This window comes from Paramormyrops kingsleyae, chromosome 1, assembly GCF_048594095.1.
Source record: "Paramormyrops kingsleyae isolate MSU_618 chromosome 1, PKINGS_0.4, whole genome shotgun sequence".
Taxonomy (NCBI): Eukaryota; Metazoa; Chordata; class Actinopteri; order Osteoglossiformes; family Mormyridae; genus Paramormyrops; species Paramormyrops kingsleyae.
The window spans coordinates 18,843,157-18,867,335 of NC_132797.1; the positions used below are offsets into that span (position 1 = coordinate 18,843,157).

Here is a 24,179-nt window from a genome sequence, read left to right on the forward strand (position 1 = left end):
CAATGCTTAACACACAAAAAAAATAATAATAGTAAATGGAAAAGTGGTAAAACCCTGTGGTGTACAAAAACTTTTGACTGGTAGTGTACAGTGAACCCATGTATAATGTGTACTCCTTATTGCCCAGAATTAGAAATCTGCCACCATACACATATAAACATGCACAAGGGCTCAAAATATAGAAGCATGTCTTTAAGTAACCTCCCCACTCACAAGTGTCTGTACATCCCATGATACCCGACAAAACGCACTTCAGAAATCAGATGAACAGTGCAGACTTGGGATCCTGCGTCATGAAGTTTGCAGACCTTAGAAAACATGCAAACCTGGGATGGGGTGGGGTCCCTGTGCTGGGTGGATGCCAATTCCCACACTTAAGAAACATAACGTCAGATACCGCATACTGTGTAGGTCTTTCAGGCTATTTTGAGCAATATCCTAAAACCTCTATTTTGTGCTTTTGCATTTCTGCAGTGGCCCACTTTCTGCTGCTATTATTATTTTAAACAAACGTTAAATATGTTATCTTTGTAAATTCCAGCACTACTACTAAAGATTTTCATATTGAATCAGTGAAAATATAGTAAACCCTTAATGGCAGGTAGAATAATGGTAGAATTTCATAGAGATTGCATTTCCAATTTCCTCAGAAAATAATTAAAGAAGCAGTTTGCAGATTTGTAGTCTGCTTATCAAGAAATCTGCTGTTTCAGAAAAACCTGTGGTAGTTTACAGCAAGAAACTATGAAATTCTCTGAGCCTACATGAACTTACGCGATCAAGCAAATATTCCAGCCTATGGTGGACCATATGTGAAATGTTTTAGAAAAAGTGAAAAATCAGTTCTAGAGGCAAAATGGGTCAAGGTTGGTTACTAATATATCTTACAAAGTATTTTGCACACCAAAAAAATTATGCAACTGAATAAATGCAGTCGTTTTTCTTTTATAAATTACATACTGTAGTTTTCACACGTGTTTGAGACGTGGTCCTCCTACCCTCTTGAGCAGGTCAGGTCAGTAAGACTGAGAAATAGAGATCTTATCTGAGAATTATGAAGAACCAGGAGTGGACCTCAGAAGAGAGAATGGAGGTAGATATCATGTCTCAGGTGCTACAGGCCCATCACCCTAAATGCAATAGGATCAGTGATCAGTGTTCCAGAGCATTCCAATGACGCATGTTCACACTGTGTGGCTATTTGTGGTTTCAGGAACACCTACTGCTCCGTCAACAAAGCGCAAACAAGAAAGTGTGGCCTATACACTTACACAAATGCATGGCTGAATTAACAAATAAAATGAGATTAAAATTGATTTTCAGATTAAACTAATTGCAAGCTTTTCTGCAGTGTAAAAAAGACTATATTGGAAAAATATGGGAAACAAGAGTATACCCCACAATTACATGGGGAGAATATGCAAACTCCAAATACATGGAACTAAGGCAGAGACTTGAATACTGGTCCCAGAAGTTTGAAGCAACAGTACTAACCACCGCACCACCATACTGCCCTTTTTTGGAAAAATATTTCAGCCATAATATCAGCCACTAATGCGTATGACTGTCATAAAAATCATATCGAACATGCTATCATTTGTAACTGATCCAAATGAGGTCTTAATAGTTTACTCTTCAGGCAACATCGATGCGGTTAAATGATGCCGCCAGGGGGCGTGTGCATTTCATTGCCATTAATGGGTGAGGTGAGGCGGACCTTTGGAAGGAAAAAGCGTCACAAAATACTATCTGCAGAGGCGCGTCGGGTTGTTACACCGCATCCAACTCATGCACACTTAGTGCACTTCCCGGCTACAGTCCCCTGTGGATTATGTAGATTACACCTGGGCTTTCACGTTACAATACGAGCACCTTCATGCGAAATAAAACCCGTACTATGCTATAGCACCTGCCAAGCATAGCTCTAAAGTCTATTCGTATTCACCGGTAAGTGCTTTCTTTTATTTTTCTTTTTATTTCTTTGCTGAGTGCATTTTTCGTAGCTATTTTTACATAGCATTTATTTATGCCAAAATAATTATATAACTTTTGGATGCCATTAATATTACATACGGTAAAAGAATATATATATTAAAAAAATAAAAAATAAAATTAAAATCTAGTAGGTGCCGGGAGGTGACTTTCGCCAGGCGAATGAACCATTTATATATAATTGCCTGGTTCACTTTGCATTTCATACTAGATTACATGGATGTAGTCCGTGTGATATTAGTATTCTGCGTAGCGTATTGTTGAATCGTAAGCTTACGGTTAATGTAAACCCTTCACAGTTTAATGTCAAAGATTAAAGGTACTGCAGTATTCGAATGTATCATCAACAGGCAGGTCAGAGACAGATATTTACGGTAAACGAGTTGGGTTTCATGCCGGAGCCGTGCGGGTAACACCGCACCTGTGCCCGCGTCGGGTACCGTAACGAAGGAGACCGGCGGCTCTGCTGCGCCTCCCCGCGCCTCCGAAATGACCGGGGACAGCCGACAAATAGCGCAATGCAACACGCAGATAATAACAACAGAATAAATAACTGCAACATTAATTATAAAACACCTTGCTGGCAGATTTTACGTAACTGAAAAGCGCAGAGCTATCGGGATTTGTGTGTGTGTACGTGTACTGAAATTAGGTAGTATTACAAGCCAGTTGAGGGGTGGGATTACTGTATGATTAGGATTAATGTCTGTTTAGAATAAAATAGGTTCATGTAGCCTGTAAAGACTGTTTTTGTTTACACAAAAAACAATAAAAATAAAAACGACTTTAAAATGAAGCCGGTTTTGATGAATTGTATGCTGTTTGGTTTGTGTGCCAGTCATGAATATATAATTGATGCTGTTTAAACACACTTGAATGGACAATTAATATTAATTGTATTTCCCTTGCCGGTCATTGTTTATTCATGGGTTGCGGGATAATCCTTGTTTGATTTTTGTACAAAAATATCTGATGTGACACCATCAGCCATCAGCCCATGTTGTAACTTGTTGAAGTTTATTCAGAAGTCATTGGTGTCTTTGGTTTCATTTTTGCACAATATAGACCTACAGTATTATTGTAATTAGTTAGCGACAGATTTTCTGATCTTGTTGGACGTGTTATAGTTTTGGTTCATTTGACTCCTCCAGTGTTCGTGTTTTTTTTTTTTTTAATTATTATTATTTTTTGAGCCTTAAGAGTTTTGTTCATGTGTCCTGAATTTCTGGGACCAAACTGTGCGAGAGCTCAGTGTGACACGGGATCCTGTTGCCGTCTAGCAGCTGCTGCTCTCACCTGCGGCTTCCTGAGATCTTGCGGCGTTACTTCATGTCATTTTCCCCGAAGATGGAGAGAAAGAACAGATGAAACATGCTGCAGCGGCGTGCCATATGCACTGCACAATTTGAACATGACCAGTGAGCTGCTAAAGCTATAAAATTTGCATAACTTCATGCTTGTCCCAAGAAAAAAATGTCTTGGAATAATGGATACATAAACGGGAGATGGATGACACACATCTGAGAAATACTTTAGTTATGGTTTCTGGAGAAAATTCTGTTCTTGAATAAAGCTGGCTTTTGGAAAAAGGCCAGAATACTTTGCATTTATTGATATACTATTAGAATATCATTGATGTTAATGTTAAAAGGGAAAAATGATTGTACAATGATCAAATGCAATAATACGTTTCTTCCCTCAAATGTGTTAAATGAAGTGGTGTAGTCTCTCTCGTGTAGCGTGGCTGATGTTGAGCTTGTCGGAGAGTCAGCCATGTAGTTTTCAGTGTGTTTTTGTTCTGGCCATTGGTTCCATAGCAACAGTGATGTCATCTGTGCGGTATCCATGCCTATTGAAATGTCTTGCCCCAGGATAATAAGTCTGTCACTACAATACTTCAGAAATGTTCCACAAAAGGATCAGCTAATCATCTTATTTTTTTGCTGTATGTAGTCTTGGTTGTTTTTTTTTCCCCATGCAAAACCATGCGCCGATCTGTGTTAAACATATATAAGTCTTGGTAGATAAAATCAATCAAAGCTTTAATGTAATGGGCTACAATAACCTTTTTTCTGTATCTGGATTGGTCAAACGGCAAAGTGTCATGATTGATAACTTGGAAAAAAAACATTTTATATAATGTTTTTTCTTTTTTTTTTAACTAAATTATAAGTCAATGGATTTAGACATTTTCCTTGTTCCTAATGTTACCTACATGACTGTTTTGTTTTGGTGCATAAGTTTGCTTTCTACCAATTTTCAGTGCTGATTGCACAAATCTTTTCAACAGGCTAATCCATTAGCATGAAAAACTTTCTACACATTTGTTAAGGAAATCCTCTTTGATCCATAGGTGTCTTTGAGTTGATCATAAAGCTATGAGTATCCTTCATCAATAGACTTATTGCTTTGTGGTTTTTTTATGTGGAGTGAGGTAGCTTAGTACGTTGAAGAGCGGTGATTTGTTTCCAGCAGCAGAAAGTGCTCTCATTTCAGGATGTAAGGGTTACACTTTATAATCTGTAACGGAAATCTTATGAGTAGGGTAGTCATGTTCTGTACATGAATGCCTGTTTGTAGATTGTAGTGTCACTGTACACAAAATGATGAGGGAAAATGAATATAAATCTAAAATTCAGAGATTATCCTAATGTGTTACACCATATTTCCAGCTTTTTGTTAAATATTTGCTTTTACTTTACAATAGTTCATTCTTTAGGCATCTCTGATACTTCTGTGAATCCTGTTTGACTCCTTTTAGGAAGAGAGTGTGAACCCCTCATGTTCTTCTGTGGAATGATTCAATTCCAGAAGGGTTAAGGACTGCATCTGTGTGTATCCAGATGCCGTTAACAGAGGATGTCCTTGTGACCGCGACCCTTATGTGAAAGTTCTTTTGGCAAGGCTTCCTGCATTCTGCTGGAGTATTTTTGGATTTTCTCAGCAAAGCTCCTTTTAATGATATCGTGCTGAAACGTAACTCTGTTCTTTATTAGCACCAACTGATCAGCCCTGTTCCTTACGAGAGATGTATTTCAAAGCATATTTACCTCAGTCTTCTACACTGACTTCGATACTGGAAGCTAACTGGTTCACAGCTACCATGTGGCTTGGCATGTGCAAACCAGTGTTTGGTAATACAGGCAGTCCTCGGGTTAAGAACGTTTGACTTACAGACAACTCGTATTGTAAAGGGATTGCTATAAAGACTATATATAAAAAAATTTTGGGTTAAATACAATGGTTCACAAGAAAGATTGTGATGCTCATGAAAACATATAAAGGCTATTACAGTGGTACCTCGGTTCTCGAACTCACTAGAACTCGAATTTATTGAAAGTCGAACAAACCAGTTTGGCCTAGAACTCGATCTGAATATCAGAAGTCGAACCGTGAACGCTGACCTAATATAAATTGTACGTGCCAGGAAATGAGTCATACTACAATGCAATTCTTACTTGAATGCCTTCTTCACAGACTGGACGATTAACCAAATAAAGCAGCGCAACATTACAGTAACTAACAATAAATAAACCTGTAACTTACGTGTACTATTAGAGCATTTATGTCATTTATGTGAGCTTGTGCTGAATGAAATGAGGGACATGATACAAATGAAATGACAAGAACATAAAGGTATCTAGTTCTTAATAGTCCTTTCTGTTAGCAGTTGCTTTCATATGTAGATTGATTCCATTTATAAACAGAGATACTCTGAGGATTGAAACGCTTTCTAAGTTCAGAACAACATTGATAAACTGACAGGTGGCCCACCAAAAGGGGTGACTTGAAATTAGTAATGTCTCAAAATAAGTGCGACGGCTTTGACTTTGTGCTGAGCTGTTGTTATGGAAATTGTTTTTTAATTCAATTCCAGTATGATGTGAAAGGTGACCTGTGTGGGAAGGTGGAAAGGTGATAACTGATATTCCGGGGATGTTTCCCCCTTTAACGGTGATGTAAAAGGGGGGGGGGGTCTCGGTGGCAGAGCAAATGGTGGGATGGAGGAAGTAAAAGCATCAGCAGAGCTGATGTTGAGAAAATCATAGATGTTGAGAAAGTCATAGACCAGTAGGGACACGACTCTCTGAATGCTGTGCGATCACAAGGGGAAATTGGGGCTGGACTTCCTGTCCAGGGTCACTGAGATTGGAAAAATGAGAAACATTCATGTTCTCTAGGACAGCAAAAAGAAAAAAGAATGAAGTATTCAAATCCTTAATATCACCTGACACACTTTCCTTGGATAGACGAATAGTGACCCCCATCCCCCACACCAGTGTTAATCAGACATATCAGACGAATAGTGACCCCCGTCCCCCACACCAGTGTTAATCAGACATATCAGACGAATAGTGACCCCCGTCCCCCACACCAGTGTTAATCAGACATATCAGACGAATAGTGACCCCCGTCCCCCACACCAGTGTTAATCAGACATATCAGACGAATAGTGATCCCCGTCCCCCACACCAGTGTTAATCAGACATATCAGACGAATAGTGACCCCCGTCCCCCACACCAGTGTTAATCAGACATATCAGACGAATAGTGACCCCCGTCCCCCACACCAGTGTTAATCAGACATATCAGATGAATAGTGATCCCCGTCCCCCACACCAGTGTTAATCAGACATATCAGACGAATAGTGACCCCCGTCCCCCACACCAGTGTTAATCAGACATATCAGACGAATAGTGACCCCCGTCCCCCACACCAGTGTTAATCAGACATATCAGACGAATAGTGATCCCCGTCCCCCACACCAGTGTTAATCAGACATATCAGACGAATAGTGACCCCCGTCCCCCACACCAGTGTTAATCAGACATATCAGACGAATAGTGACCCCCGTCCCCCACACCAGTGTTAATCAGACATATCAGACGAATAGTGATCCCCGTCCCCCACACCAGTGTTAATCAGACATATCAGACGAATAGTGACCCCCGTCCCCCACACCAGTGTTAATCAGACATATCAGACGAATAGTGACCCCCGTCCCCCACACCAGTGTTAATCAGACATATCAGACGAATAGTGACCCCCGTCCCCCACACCAGTGTTAATCAGACATATCAGCCTAGCATCAATTTGTTTGATCCTGTGGATGCAGCTCCCTCTTTTAATCTGTAGCTCTGATGTGTCCAGAGTTGGGTTCTGTACTCCTGGGATCTCTCACAGCACACAATCATTGTCTGATTTTCTTGCAGATCATTACTTTGAAAGCAGTTACTTCTTTGGAAAGCAGACGACACTCACAGATGAGGTGGGGATTAAAACAAAAAACTAAAACTAAATGAACTAAAAATGATGCTGTTGAAAGTATCCAAAATGAATTAAAACAAATGTTGGATACTTTGTTGTGGTTTTTTAATTAAGTGTATTATGGGGAGGCCTGGTGGGGCAGGTGTGTGGAGTTTGCATGTTTTCACCATGTCGTTGTGGCACTTCTTCTGGGTGCTCTGGTTTCCCCCCACAGCCCAAACTTACCATATAGTCCATAGTTGTTGCTACATCCTGGCTTTTTTCCTGCCTTGTGCCTGTTGTTTCTGGGATAGGCTCCAGATCCCTGCAACCCTGCATATGACAACTGAAAATGGAAGGTGAGAATGGATAGTAATGCATTATAAAAAGCTATACATACTGTATCACTCCATGGAAAGGCTTCTATGATATCCCATAAAACACCAAAGACCTAAATCATAAAAAATGGTTTATGCTTGCTCACACTTAATATACCATGGCCACATCAATTTATGTTTATGCTTATGTAATTGTTGTAAAATTAAATTAGAAACGTAATAATAATGAAACGGCAGCCATCCTATTGGATATCAAATCAAGAATTATGTTGACTTAAACAGTTACATACTTTTTAACGTAACTCTAATTTTTCAAATAATATAGTTGTAACAGGGACATTGAGCTTTATGTATTTTGCTAATTATGTATCTGCCATAATCATTTTAATAAATCCTTCACTTCAGTCAGTTACACTCTGACTGTCAAATTAAGGAGGAAATTCAGCCAAGAGGGTAGTAAGTCTATTTTTTGCGGAGCAGGTAGGTCAGCACCGATGGCTCTGAGTCACGCCACATGAGCGCAGCAGCCGAAAACACCCCGTTTCTTAACAGCTGTTTGTTATTTCTGTGCGGATTCCCATTTACGTAACGGCCATCCTGGAGCAGTCTTCCAGTCTTCCCCACCCCCTCTTCACTTTAGTTCAGTCCACTCGCAGTCATTCACAATGTGAATCTGGTTGCTTAATGGTGCATACCCCCCCCCCCCCCCATGCCCACTAATAATCCTTCCCCTTTACATATTTATTCATTTCACATCTACCTGATTAACTGCAGTTTTGCACTGAACCTTCTAAATACTGTAAATACTGTTGCACTTTGCGTCATTGTGTTTTTCTTGTTCAACTGCCCTGTGTGCCTTTAATTGCCCCTTGGGGACAAATAAAGTTTTTTTGAATTGAATTGAAATGAATTAACTTTCTTCCGTTCCGACACCTTGCAGGAAAACGTGCTGCTCGGTGTCACCTGGCCAATACGTCACTCCTGCAGCACTCTGATTACAGACGATTAGTAAGGTGCCACATCTGCCATTACTCCTGGGGTGTGAGTTTAAGTCCATTCATCCTCCATGCATTTATGCTGGTCAGGGTTGCCTAGGCATGAGGATGAGGGTCACCCTGGATGGGGTGTTAGGCCATGGCTGAGCATATACACATAGTAGGGCCGGTCAGCCTGGATTTTGGTCTACAGGAGGGAACACGGGGAGATCACGCGCAGGGAACACTGCTATCCAGTCAGCCATGGTGGACAACTGCAAGTTTTCACTTCCTGTGGTGAAGCTCCCATTCTCAGGAGACTAGGGGCCTGAGGGTGGACATTTTGGCACTGGATGTAGGAGAGGCAGTGAGGGACATCTCAGAATGGAAATAAAGAATGTTTCTGTTAAATTTCACATCATTTGTTTGCTGCACTCCTGGGCCAGCTTGCTTTTTTGTGAAGGAGATGAAAGATTCCTATGTGACTTCCCAGAGGATATTGCACCAGCACAGGTGTTTATGGGATATTCTCCATCCGAAAAGAACTTACTCTTAACGTCAGTGTAGGATAGCTCTATAGAAAGCTAAGCCTGAAAGGGATTATGGGCCGGTTGAAACCACACTGAAAGGGTAACCGTGGGTGAACCTCTGTACCCTTACTGGCAGACTCGCTGTGGTTTCTTCATCGGCATCTGCTGTGCTGTGACAAACGAAAAGTGTGTTAAATCCTGAATGTACCAGTGAAGGATAGGACAGTGACTTGTCCAGAATATGCGGTGTTGTATGTTGGATAGTAAGGAGAGCAGATCTGTAACAGAGACACGGAAACAACAAGGAAGTCCTCCTGACTGTTTTATGTAGCTTTTTGCAGCTTTGTGATAAACATGCTCATTGCTATTCCATCACCCGTGTAAACGGGCACCGGATGGTGTCCTCGTACGAGTCTTCCGTTGCTGTTTGATGATGTGAAAATTCCTTATTTTGCTGTAGCAGACAGGGCTTGTCTGTTTCTCTGGTTTCTTTATTTAAATTGAAGTATTGAATTAGTAGGATTGATGTAACATAATAGCCTAATAGGCTAACAGTGATTTTAACAATGGTGATCTTTGTGTAAATAAGGTTGATAAAAGGAATATTTGCAACCATCATTTGGAAAATGATTTGGAAATAGGTGGACAGATGGATGGTAATGAAATTGGTCATTGATGGATGGTAATAAAACTGCTTAACATCAGCAAAATTCAGCATTTCAATGACTAGTGCTGTGCTTCAGTTGTATATGTGATTAATATGGCATATTTTTTCCCTGTCTTGGCTGGCTGTCTTCGGAGAAGCCCTCATGGAAACTGAATTACATTATCGGTTTATTTGATCTGCCCCTTCATTAACTTTCAGTTGGCGAATTTCTGGAAGCTTAGTGTGCCAAGCAGTGGGCCGGGTACGGGGCACTCGTCGGCGAATTCACACATGCTGAGGGCAGTTTTGGGTTTCCAGCCTACATGTGACTTACAGTAACTTGGCCTTTAGGTGGGATGGTGTGAGGGACACACCCATACACATGCAGGGCTGCGTGGGGGGGGCTTACACCAAGCTGGTGAATTGTGTTACTCAAACAATGAGGATGTGCTGTGTTCCTCACATTTTGATTTAAATACGCGATTAGATTTAAATACGCGAGCTTCCGTGTGAACTTCATCCATCAACATGGATGGCATTCGTAATGTGGTGATAATGCAGGAACCATCTTCAGATGATGTGACTGCATTGATGCTAATGGCTGCTCCCAAATGACCGCCTGTCCCCAGATGAATGGACCCCTCAAGACAGGATTAGATTTGTTTTCATGTCCATGTCACCTGCCTGATTAGTCATATGTCCCTAGGAAACATTTTGTATGTGGAGAAGAAACCCATTGACCACAAAGCAGTGAATATACTCAGAATAAACCCTGTGTTTCTGGGCAAGGAGCCACTTGTTATTTAACCCTAATGAAATGTACATATATTTTAGCATGAAGGCTACAATGCAGGTTATGTACAGTTATTGTGTTTGACTGATTTGGGTTTCTTCACTTTTTAAAGATTCATGTGTTGGTTCCCTAACCGTAAGACACAGAGTGACTGAGATGCCATTTAAATTTCGTGGTGAAAAACCGATCCCAGATTTTTGCAGTTGCTGTTCATATCATGTGATGACTTTGCCATCACGGAGACCTTTCCTAGTGGGTTAGGATCAAAATTGTCAGGACAGCCAGCCAGAGCAGGGACATGTAGGGCATGAGAGAGCAGAGACATGTAGGGTATGAGAGAGCAGGGACATGTAGGGTATGAGAGAGTAGGGACATGTAGCGTATGAGAGAGCAGGGACATGTAGGGTATGAGAGAGCAGGGACATGTAGGGTATGAGAGAGCAGGGACATGTAGGGTATGAGAGAGCAGGGACATGTAGGGTATGAGAGAGCTGGGACATGTAGCGTATGAGAGAGCAGGGACATGTAGGGTATGAGAGAGCAGGGACATGTAGGGTATGAGAGAGCAGGGACATGTAGGGTATGAGAGAGCAGGGACATGTAGGGTATGAGAGAGCAGGGACATGTAGGGTATGAGAGAGCTGGGACATGTAGGGTATGAGAGAGCTGGGACATGTAGGGTATGAGAGAGCAGGGACATGTAGGGTATGAGAGAGCAGGGACATGTAGGGTATCAGAGAGCAGGGACATGTAGGGTATGAGAGAGTAGGGACATGTAGCGTATGAGAGAGCAGGGACATGTAGGGTATGAGAGAGCTGGGACATGTAGGGTATGAGAGAGCAGGGACATGTAGGGTATCAGAGAGCAGGGACATGTAGGGTATCAGAGAGCAGGGACATGTAGGGTATGAGAGAGCAGGGACATGTAGGGTATGAGAGAGTAGGGACATGTAGCGTATGAGAGAGCAGGGACATGTAGGGTATGAGAGAGCAGGGACATGTAGGGTATGAGAGAGCAGGGACATGTAGGGTATGAGAGAGCAGGGACATGTAGGGTATGAGAGAGCAGGGACATGTAGGGTATGAGAGAGCAGGGACATGTAGGGTATGAGAGAGCTGGGACATGTAGGGTATGAGAGAGCTGGGACATGTAGGGTATGAGAGAGCAGGGACATGTAGGGTATGAGAGAGCAGGGACATGTAGGGTATCAGAGAGCAGGGACATGTAGGGTATGAGAGAGCAGGGACATGTAGGGTATCAGAGAGCAGGGACATGTAGGGTATGAGAGAGCAGGGACATGTAGGGTATCAGAGAGCAAGGACATGTAGGGTATGAGAGAGCAGGGACATGTAGGGTATGAGAGTGGTCATTCCCAGCATCCTGATGGGTGTTCTTGAGAAGACTACTGGTTGTATCTGTTTTGGTCTGACCTCTGGCTTTGTTCTCTCATGAGATTACAGTAATTTGGGGACGTAACCCATGTCAAAACTACAACATGGTGCTTATGAAAGTTCTCTCTTTATCCAGTCGAACTTCATAAAAAACGTATTGTCTTTAGAGACTCAGGTGTTATAGAACAGGCTCTGTAGCTAACAGAGGATGTTATTTGGTAATTTTTTTAAGTAAAATCTAAGAAACCTAAAGGAGTGCTCTAGCAAAGCAGAATCCACATGGGAAATACTCTGCCAGTATCCTCTCCAAGCCATCAACTGACCACACAGTAAAAATTAACAGACTGTGCCTGATTTTATGGTGACATTTCCATCGCTTGCACTTGTCATATGGTCACATTGTGTTTAATTAGCACTGAGGGTATAATGAAGATGGATGCTGAGATGAAGAGACTGACTCTGATTGTTGTGAGGTGTGCAGGGATATCAGTCCAGGTCAGGTGTGCAGGGATATCAGTCCAGGCCGGGTGTGCAGGGATATCAGTCCAGGTCAGGTGTGCAGGGATATCAGTCCAGGTCAGGTGTGCAGGGATATCAGTCCAGGTCAGGTGTGCAGGGATATCAGTCCAGGTCAGGTGTGCAGGGATATCAGTCCAGGCCGGGTGTGCAGGGATATCAGTCCAGGTCAGGTGTGCAGGGATATCAGTCCAGGCCGGGTGTGCAGGGATATCAGTCCAGGTCAGGTGTGCAGGGATATCAGTCCAGGTCAGGTGTGCAGAACTCACGACAAAAGGCGTTCAGCCGGCTTTAGTTACATTTGGCTCCCGAATTGCACCTCAGTCACCAGGTGTAACGATGCCAGAGCAGATACTGTGTTTACTTCAGCTGTGTAATTATCCAGTCGAACTTCATAAAAAACGTATTGTCTTTAGAGGCTCAGGTGTTATAAAACAGGCTCCTGGATACTCAAGTCAATCCCTTACTCTGGGCTTCATGATTTAAGAACTCTTCTATAAATGTACTCAACTCAAATTCAAAGAGTTTGTTAAGTCTCTGTTAAAGATGTTTTTCCAATTTGAGACAAGTCTGCACTCGCATACACACACATGTATATGTATGTAACAGTTTTATTACCTTTTAAATAGTCTCTGTGGTTTGCAAACTACTCCAACACTGTTGATGTAACTAATTTTAGGTTTTTAATGGAATAACATAGATTTGCCGTAAGATTTTTGGTGTGAGCGTGAGAGTCTGAAAGCGTGAATATCACGCCAGATGGGTCAGTGTTGCCAACCCTGAAAAATAAATATTAGGAAATGTACAGCAGCTGTGTATGTATGGCTCACTTTCATGGTCTTTATGTTCTGAAAATCTTGAAGAAAAAGTTTTTTTTTCTTTAAGGTTTCCAGTTTGAGTCCCTAAAGGTATCCCTGCTTCTGATTCTCTGAACAAGGTGCTAAACTTGAATTTTTCCTGCAAAACATGCAGCTTTCTGAATGGATAAAACCTTTTAAATTAAATTAAATGAAACAAAGTGTCCGCAAAGGCAGTGAATGGAAAACCATGTTAACAGTGTGGCCCTCAGGATTAAGAGCTCACTGGCTGGCCCCTTTAAACTCTGACCTGTACGTTTCTCCTCACCTCTGCAGTGGGTGGACGTCTCACCGATGGACAGCCTAGCCTTGCATAAACAAACAGAATCCTGCATCTTTGGCATTTAATAGCACTATAAAAAATGGTAAATCCCATAATTAAAATGCATTATGTACCTTTGTCTGGGCAGGTTGTTTTCGTAGTGATATGGAAAGAGGGATTACAGCTTGTAAATTTTAATTAAAAATGTCTTATGCTGACTTCGGAAACTGTTGCCAAGGAAATGGAATTCCGTAAACATAAAATACTATTTTCTACACCTGCCTTCAAATTAACTAAATATTCTTATCATAGTTTAGTTTTTTTCCTGGCTATGAATAGGTTTTTTGGGCTATGTGATTGATGTAATTCACATGTATTACTGTATGCTGCCAGTCAGTGATGATTCAGGCTTTCTCATCATGTTCAGTTTTCCTTCATCTCAAACTGGGTGTTTACAATGAGAGCTTTGCTTGCAGTTTAACCAAAAATGCTATAATATATGATGTTCAGAAACTGTTGACTGCCAGTACAGAACACAAACACTCAGACTCGTAATTTTTGCACACCATGTACTACCACATTTGACTTATGACTCTTGGAATTGAGTTTTTAAACTGCAAGAAAATGGTGCTATAGTTTGAAATGTTGAAATTATGGCCTTCTTCAGAGTGGGCCGCTCAGCCGGTGATGAGGCCCTGAAGCTCGCTGTTTGCATGTCATCTGTGGGAGTCAGTCCCCTGAAAGATGCCGGCTTGGACTCCTCACAGTGCATGCCATCGGGAGCAGAGAAGCATGAAACTGCTCACCTTTGTGCCCCGTCTGTCATGATGGCTCGGCGAGTCAAGAACTTCTTTGTGGCATCAGTACGCCGTCCTCGCTAATCTCAGAGGGATTTCCAGAAATAGCTGGCATTTATTCTGATTTCTCTGTGGGGATTGTTAAGATTTAATGTTTCCAAGGATCTCTTTTAAACGGTTCATGTGTTTGTTCATGTGTTAATTTTGATGAGAGTATGAACTGTAATTATCCCGATTCTCATTTGTCCGCAGTAAATTCCTGGGACGTGGTTGCGATGGTGTTCCGGCAGAGATGTGTCTTGTGGTGCCAGTTGGGCTGGCCCGAGCCTCCGGGCACTGTGGGAAACCGGATGCGGCCAGAGTGCTTACCCAGTGTGGTGGCTGGTGCTTCGCCCCGCAGACCCTATGAGTCTGAAGTGTGGGAAGTGCTTGTCTTTTTATACCAGTGAAATGCTGGACTCTGGGGGAAATTTGCTTTGTGATACAGACAATGATAAACAATAATTCATCTTAATTACAATTTTGTGATACAAAATCACCCCGATGGGAATGTGCTGACGAATTTAAATCTGTCTTTGTATGTGTGTGTCTGTGCGCGTGTGCGTGTGTTTGAGTGCGTGTCCACGGGACGGGCTGCATTTTGCCAGTATGAAGACTGGCATGTGCAGTGTGTTTGTCTCCATGTAATGAATTTAAAGTGGAAAGCGAAGCTAATGATGGAGCAGGGTGTCAGAATGGTGCTTTGCCACTCGGTTCAGCCATGTGATACACCTCCAGTCATTTTCAATTCAGTTATATAATGTCAACAGAACCTTGTATATTTGTATGGCGATACTTGATCATTGTTTTCATCATGAAAAATCTAAAATGGGAGCCAGAGTAATGATCACCCAGGAGAGAGGGTAGACTGGTAGGTAAAGCTGTTTGGGGTAGATAATCTGCTCTTGAGTTTCAGCTCTGCATGACAGTGCGTAAGCGTGTTTTTTTCTCCAAAACCAGATTTATCCACTCAGGCCTGAGGCTAATTGCTCCTATCAGCAGACTGACAATTTAGCTGTCATCGCTGAAAGCTTTTGAGTTGTGCATGAAGTTTATATATATTCATGTGTATAATTTCACGACTCTCTTGAAGGATGGCAATTGGCATTTTCCAAAAAGACACCCATTGTCACATTGAGTAGTTAGGGAAGGGGACTTCATGGTGCCTTGTGAAGCATTTACAGGCTGCGTTCAGGAAGTGCTGTGTCCTGTTCTGAGGTATGAAACAAGCCAACCTGCAATGACCTCGCTGATCAGTGCGGTCGCACAGAGCGGCGGTTTTTCTCTTTGTAGCAAACTTCTCATTCTCACTGAAAATAGTACCCAAGTGGACCCACTATTTTATAGTAACAATGTAATAACTGAATATCCATCCACTCATTTTCTACACCCGCTTGTCCTATTCAGGGTCGCGGGGAGTCTGGAGTCCATCCCGGGAGTGACAAGGCAGGGGGCAGCCCCAAGCCAGGATAGGCTGCCAACCTATCCTATTAGAATTAATTTATTATATTATTATAAATGAGTATTATTTTTAAAGTTGAGGAAAAATTAAGTTCTTGTCCTCTTGATGCTTGTGATGGGTGGATCACCCATCTTCTTCAGTTTTATTTATATAGAAGATATGAATGTAAATTGAGTAAATAATGTATTTGAACTTGTTACAGAAACTGACTAATCACCTTCACTCATTATTAATATACACAAAAGTGATAATCGGATTGTGATTTTGATACAAATTTGTTTGTTTGATAAATTAGGGGGTTGAGAAGATATGTAGGATTACATGCAGTGCGATCGCACCTTTCATTAGGCAAGGTGAAATGTCTCGTTTGTACTAGTAGACGGTTAAGAAAACATGAGTTTAGGGCCAGATATTCTTACACGCAATTTAACACCACGAATACTGTCCCTCCACTCTGCTCACACGGGATTATGGTTGTGACTGTGTGGACATGCACATGCTTTGCAAAATCCTCTTAACGCTCCGAACCTGGAGAGCAGAGGCAAGAGTGGCTGTTTACTCGACAGAAGCCTGAGCAAAAGGCAGCCATAGCAGCCAGCTACCGTGGTGAGTCTACGCTCGTCTTTGGGGGTCAGGTGCAACGCACACAGTGCGTAGGTGCTAATGGAGGAGACCTCAGGGGTGGCTTAAAGCTATTAAGGGCCACTGGGGTGGTTGGTTTGATTCGGTCTGGTGTAGAGGGATTGCTGGTAAAGACCATGCTGTTTGGATGTTGCTAACTTCACCTAGCTGCACTGAAAGCTATCCATTACCTTAGCTTGTGTTTATGGGCCTGCTATAGATCTGATTTATTAAATGTACTGTATTTTATCACAGCCAGAGTGTGTGTGTGTGTGTATCTCTGGTATAATGTATGCAATGTAAACCATAGATATATATAGTGGTTTCTCCCATGGCCGATAATGCATTGTATTCTTTTGAGGTTGTTTGTCTCATGGTTCCAGGTCCTTTGATGTGCCGAAGAGCACAGCAAACATCAACATACGTAATTAGATTTTGTGACTTTAAGCAGGTACTGGCCTGGGGGCACACTACATATTGAGCATGTGATTGCCCCATTGCATTTTGGGAAGGGGCATTGGCCAGGTACTGAGTAACTGGGGTTAGCCCACCAGCTCACAGCCTGTGGTGGTGACTGCATGTATCCTACAGAGCAGGCGTGAGGGAATGCGGTGGGATAAACTAAGCGGGTGACTGGAGTTTGTACTCCCTTAGCAGATGTAAGGAAAATTATTTGTCATTATGAATGAATTTAAAACTGCATCCGTCAGTCAACTTTAGTGAGATTTCTCTCGGAATTGGAGCTTTCGGCCCTCAGGAGTTCAGTTGACAACAGTCCCCAAATAAAGAAAGAAATAAACCAGAAAATCAAATAAGCAATCAAATAACATAAATAAATAACAGTACGGTTAATCAATATGGTGCAGATGGTCCAAGTCAGGTAGAAACATTTTTGGAAGGTAATTGTTTTAGTAACATGCAATAATCACAGTTGCTAACACACCTAATTTACTTATATATACTTCTAACAGCAGAGTTGTCCTGTGTAACATTATAATCAGGTATGGTAGGTGAAGCCGCGATCTGAGAACTCCTTGTGTTGTCTTTCCCCGGACTTTGTGACTCAAAGAAAGAGCGGAGTCTTGCATTATTAACACGCTCCTGTTAGGTAAGGAATCTCAGGTCCCTGTGGAAATTCCTACACCATGCTGTGACCTGAGTACATGGCAGAGTGAAACTTGTTGGCTAAAAGCAGCCTTCAGAAGAGGCAGGGTAAGCATGCTTAGCTGATTTTCAAAGCTAGAAGATGTCCAATAAATAATAAAACACTACGGCAAGGAGACCGTGATATGGGTCACTCGAGATGTGGAAGAGTCATCACTGATCATTAGCATTAATCTGTCTCTTCAGTATTTCTCCCCTCTCCATATTTAGATGCTGCTCAGAGCTCAGATGATGCACAGCATGGTGTGGTCAGTTTTTTTTTAGCCAGAGACATTTGCATTTGAAAGGCGTTTATTTGTTTAATCTCTGAATCCATTGATTCATTGCTGTTTATATTGACGGTACCCACATTGTACAGCTGAAAACAAAAGGCTTCAGGAAGCCAGATCATAAATCTCTCTGATATCATGGTGCTGTCACGTCTCAACAGAAGAAGACTAGACAAACAGATCATAGTCACCAGATCCACCCACAGGCCAAACAAAGGCAAGGATCTTCTGGCTTCTCATTAACCTTTTCAGCAAGCATGTCCAGATCAGGTGCTTTCCCTGTTACATAAGCTGGCAGCGTCAGACACCTGAAGGAGCTTCCTGGAATGCAGCAGAAAGCATTTATTCTTCACACAATACTCAACCTCCTTAACAGTGATATTTAAGTGCAAACAGTTGTGCACAGATTCTTATTGCTACCAGTTACTCACTTCTGATTGTTATGGTTTTCTTTGACCGGTCTGGGGATTATCGTAGGAAATGCTGCACATTGTGTAGAAAAGTCCTGGGGGGAGGCGGGGGTTGTGCATTCATCGCTTTATATTATAGTTATGGGGCCGGATTAACAACCTGTTACTAACATACCAAGCAGATCACCGCTACGTGTGAACCTCGAGTACCAGGCATGTCCGCTGTTGCATTTTAGCTTTCTTCTGACCCTTCCTCTGATTCACTCAATCTTGACCTGTCATAGAAACATTTAGGTCACCCTCTTCTTTATGCTCTATCCTTCCATTATCCACCCAGGTCAGGGCTGCATGGGGCACAAAGCTGCAGTTCACCCGGAATAGAAGGACACAAAAACTCCAAATGCAGATACACACAAACAGTGGGGACAGGGTTTGAACCCTAAACCCGTGAGATGTCAGGCAGCAGCGCTGTTGTGATGCTCGTGATTTGAATTGCTCCAGTAAAATGTCCAGCTTTGCAAAATGAAATCAGTAGTGATAAAAGCCTCAGCTAATCAACATTATTATCATTATTATTATTATCATCATCATTATTATTATTATTATCATTATTATTATTATTATTGTTGCTCTATTTCTGCGCGTCTTTCCCAAAAGCCTCTTCATTAAGCTTTCCCATCCAGCCGGCTCTTGCATGCTCTGCTGCCCAGACTGGCTTGTCATTTCCACAGCTTTCTCCAGAGGTCAGATGCAACTTCCACATGCAGGTCCTGCTGGACAGGAGCCCAGCTGTCCAGCCTGCTTGTGCCGGGCTGAAGCTCCGCTTGGATCCGCACTGCAGGCTGTCTCTTGGGTTGCCCCTGGTTTGTCCAGGAAGGATTACTGCACCAGCCTCAGTGTCCTGACACGTTTTCACGATGTCTGATGTTTTTGTTGCTGGTCAGGCTTCGCGTTCCGTGTGTGCACTGCTGAGGGGTCGACTCAGCGCCTGGTGGGGGAGAGGCTGACGATGGAGAGGGATGAGCATGCCGGGGAGTGACCCTGTCACCTTGGGGGATCTTCGTTTCCCATCTAAGCAGCTTAAGAACCACAACTGACCACCTGTTGTTTGTATTACAGTGGATACAAAATGGGGGAGATTTGCTATACATGACATGGAAACACAGATTGACTTGGTGTATCATTAAATCTGTGAAGTAGAGACCAGCACAAAGACAGGAACAATAAATCCTTAATACAAGGAGGTGGAGGGGTAAGCAACCTTGGGCCCCACACTTTAGGGGCCCCTCTGCAGATTTTGACTTTTTCTTTTGTAACAAAACACGCAGCTCCAATGTCCACTGCAAATCATTTATATAGCATTTTGATCTTGTGTTTATGGGCCTTGGCTATAGATCTGATTTATTAAATGTACTGTATTTTATCACAGCCAGAGTGTGTGTGTGTGTGTGTGTGTGTGTATCTCTGGTATAATGTATGCAATGTAAACCATAGATATATATAGTGGTTTCTCCCATGGCCGATAATGCATTGTATTCTTTTGAGGTTGTTTGTCTGCAGCCAGATCTATAGCCAAGGCCCATAAGATCTTTGATCTTATTATGATCTATAATAATACAGTATATCTGAAATCTGAAACCCCACATTCGGCGAAGTTTTATTGCGGGCACCCTGTGCTTTGATTAGCATATTAACGTTCCATCATTTTTAATTCCCCCGTTTCTCTTTTGGCTATAAAAAAAATAGCTGGAATGACTCCCTTAGGGGCCCCCTACCCATGTCAGTCTAGGGCCCCCAGAAACGTTAGTCCGCCCCCGATGAAACCCAATTATTGTATTCAACACCCAGAGCTAAGATGTTTACTAGAAGTGAAAGATGACTCTGTAAAATGGCGGCCCTTGTGACAGCCCTGTGCTCCTCTATTTGCTGCACTAGATATTTACGTTTTCTGGGATCTTCTAGCCATCCGAACAAGTCGCCCACAGAATTCCCACCCATCAGACAGAGAGGGTCTAATTAAAGCCGGTGGTGTCAGCAGTGATTGCTAGACACAAGGCTATTTCAATCATAAAATGTTTGCCGGGAACTAGTCAATCCCCATTCATGCCATTTCAGCTTCATTTTTAACACATACACACTTGGTTACATTTTCAGCATGTATAGGGTTATTTAAATAGTTTGCAACATACATAAAATCCCAGAAACCACGCTAGTTAAAAAGTCAATTAGTAAACCAATGGCAGACCAGTAGGTGCTTGCTGTGTTTCGATGCCTCCATTGTGTACCATTGTGTGCTACCATGGCATGCTACACAGTCATTCCCATTTTGCCATTTAGTGTTCCACACAGCTAAGGTCTGGATTAATGGCAATAGGTATTTGTTGAGAAGCACTTGTGCGTATTTTCATTCATTTTCTTATTTTTTTTCTTGTTTTGTCAGACTCATGTCGTCTGCAGGCAGGTGGTGATGTGATAGGACAGGAAGTGTGTACAGAGGTGTGCAGTACCCACACACTCCGGTTACACCTGCGGGTGACTCGCTGGGGTGGGGGGTGTAACGTGACTGCTGGATCGGGCTCCCGCCGTGACCTGATTACACGCGTACTGACGTGGGCTGCAGGCCGTCCAGTTTAGCAGGAAGGCTGAGGCCTGGTTGGTGCGGCGAGGCCTTGGTGGGCAACCATTACAGCAGTGTTTCTCAAACCAGTCCTCGGGGACCCCCCAGACTGACTGCAATTTTGCTTTGGGAACTGGAAGGGAGCAGAAATATGGACACTTTTTGTGGGGACCATCCATTCATTCCTATGGGCAAAACCCTAATCCCACAAATGACAACATTAACCCCTACCCAGCCCTAACCCGAACCATAAGTAACCGAACAAAATACAAGACTTAAAAGACTAAAAATCCCAAAAATACAAGTTTTCCCTTGTGGGGACCGAAACATTGTGAAAATAACAGGTTTTTAGCACATAGTAGGGACATTTAGTACTATATACATTACACACACACACATACAGAGAGAGTCTCTGAGTGAAATCCACTGACCCTGCCCCTCAGTCTGTCGACATATGGACATTATGTTCTAATAAGACATAAAGGACCTTCCTAAATCTTTGTGTTGTCACAAGCAAAACATAAACAAGAAATATATTAAGGGGTGTTCCTATAAGACAAACTCATTTTGTTTATTACATTAAAATTAAAATGGAAACCAGTGGGAATTCCGTGCAAACACGTGTGCGGGAGGGTGTGTGTGGTTAGGATGTGAGAGGGGGACATTGTGCTCCTAAATCAGCCATGCAGCCTCTTTCTCTGTCATGTCGTGGATGCACAGGTGCAGTCATGACAGCACATGCGCAGTCATGGATGCACAGGTGTAGGCGTGGATATGCAGGTGCAGTCATGGGGTTCTGGTGGTGAAATATTTCATTGTACAGTACAGTATCTTTCTTTTTATGTAATGAAATAGCACGGTACAGGTATTGTATCTGTATTAAACCTGCTTGTTGTAGCTGTCCATCACATATACATTACTGCATGCATACTGCATTACGAGTTAGATATGGACAGTGGTTCATCATATGGCTTGCAGCGCTGTCCATTCTCCGGCAGCTGTTACACTACGGGATACACCCACTAACATCCAACTAGGTCTGCTTTCAGGCGTCTCTCCATCAGTGTATATTATTAACTATGGACCTCGGGTGTAAATGTGATTGGATGTTACTCGATGGGAAGGAAGTCGATAGATACCTGTATAAGTAAGTCTGATGTCCGACACCTTTAATGTAAACCTGTGAATTGTTGTGTGTATCTGTGTGTGTATATGTGTGTACACGTACCTTGCGACGGATCCCATCCGGGCTGTAGCTCTGCCTCATGCCCTGTGCTGTCTGAGAGGGGGTCCAGGCCCCCTTCTGAGACTCAGACCAGGAGCAGGGGTCAAAATATGAATGATTGCGATTTCAACAGGCTGATACAGACAGACGTCGATTAGAAAGTCAGTGTGGTTCAGATTCTTGCATCGTATCCTGAAGACTGAAAGCCCATTAAGGCATTAACTCTGGATGGTTCAGTTCACCTTTCATCCAGGTTTATGATGACCTGAAGTGGGCTGGGACACCTCTGGAATGAAGAGCTTCTCGCTGCTTAGCACTGTGCTTGTGGTGCTTGTCTGTGCCTGACAGGGATTGTGTTCAGCTTCTGTCCTCTGATAGAGGGAGCGGCCTGCGTGATGCTGCGTGAGGCTGTACGTTAATGAACGTGTATCCTCTCCGGACCCGGCTCTGCTTTTCAGCTCCATGGCTCACTGCATAGTGGAACTCTAACTGCAGCTCAGACAGCCACCACATAACTACAGAGCCTACCCAGGGGCTCAGGTTACTGTAGCATTGTGCTGTAGTCCGGCGTAGTCGATGAAGAGAGGCTGCCTGTAGGAGAGTGACAGCAGATCAAGGCTCTGTTAATTGGACATAATGAGCCTTATCATTTTTCAGGCTCAGGTAGGGGGTGATGTGCAGCACAGTGGGTTAGGGCCCATGCCCAGAATATTGTGGGTTCAAATCCCACAACCTGCGGAGTGATCATATTACTGTTTGTAAGATCCTTAACCTCAAGGGATGTTGGCTGCAGTGCTCTATGACCTTTCACTCATACCTCTCGAAAGCATTTGCATAGTGAACGTACAAGTAAGGTCAGATATAATCCTGATACCTTTGGTTCTGGAGAATGGTCCTGTGTACTGATCTCTAATCAGTTTGTAGAAGGTTAAGAGGATGTCACTAAAGGGGACACGGCTGTGATTCCTGCTCTTGTGTGAAAGCAGGAGTACAATGACTGTCAGCTTCAAACATACGAGTGCAGCGGTAAAGTGAGTGAATGTGACTGAATCTAAATGAAGGTTAGATGAACCTCTGTGACCTTCAAAATGCTGATAAGTTTACAGCTTTCTGCGCAGCCTAGAAAACATTATTAATTAGGCAAATGTTTGTCATTTTACTGAGTGATGAGATCGTACTTGCTTGATCCTCAGAGGGAAATTAGGAAATTAGTTAAACTTAAAATCCTAATTAGGAAATTAATTAGGAATTTGATGTTTACTCATGGGCGTTATAAAGCCATTTCAAGTTATACCTTGATTAAAGCTTCAGAAATTTCAATAGTTTTGCCTCTGCATGCGTCCACAGTTCATTTTAGTCAACATCAAGATGATTTTTTTTTAACTAAAGGTGAGAAAATACAACAAGTTGACAGTAAGACATTAAGTAAAAGCAAATTAACAAGGGGGGATTCTTTTTTTTTTTTTTTAAAGAAAAGATCAAGATGAATTTAGAGGAGCTACACAGACAGGAGGACTGCATTCAGAAAAGCATGCGACAGAACAACATAACATTCTCCAACCTTCAGTATTATGGTAATGCTATCAATAAGTGGCACTTGACAGACTGATTTATGATTAGGTATTCTGCCACAGAGCCTCATTTGCATGTGTGGTGTATGGATCTACAGACAAACAGTTAGTGGGCAAATTATGTCATATGACACCTTGTTGTTCCTTTGTCCAGTAGAATTTGTTTAGTTCTTGACCAGCAGGAAAAAAATCAATATCTGTACCATATTACATAGCATCGTACTGCATTGAATTGCATTGTGTTGAATCAACTCATGTTGAATCACACTGCATTGCAATAGGGGTGAATCATATTGTATCACGTTAGTAGTTGCATCATATGTATCTTTAATGTATCAAATCCTTGGCAATACATCAATACATGTATCTTATTGGCCTCTGATGGAGACACACATCCCTAATAATGTATAGTACTGTGCAGAAGTCTTAGGCCAGGAATGGTGAACCTGACCTGAC

The 24,179-nt window shown here is 42.4% G+C and overlaps 1 protein-coding gene across 4 annotated transcripts in view; it reads left to right on the forward strand.

Annotated features, from left to right (window-relative positions):
- Nucleotides 1–1,717: 1,717 nt before the first annotated feature.
- The window catches only part of eps8a (EGFR pathway substrate 8a, signaling adaptor), a 46,718-nt gene continuing 24,256 nt past the window's right edge, over nucleotides 1,718–24,179 (forward strand). For all 4 annotated transcript variants that reach the window (XM_072711313.1, XM_023817881.2, XM_023817882.2 and 1 more), the window contains exon 1: nucleotides 1,718–1,947. The gene's annotated coding sequence lies outside the window, so the exon portion shown is untranslated. The remainder of the gene's footprint in view (nucleotides 1,948–24,179) is intronic.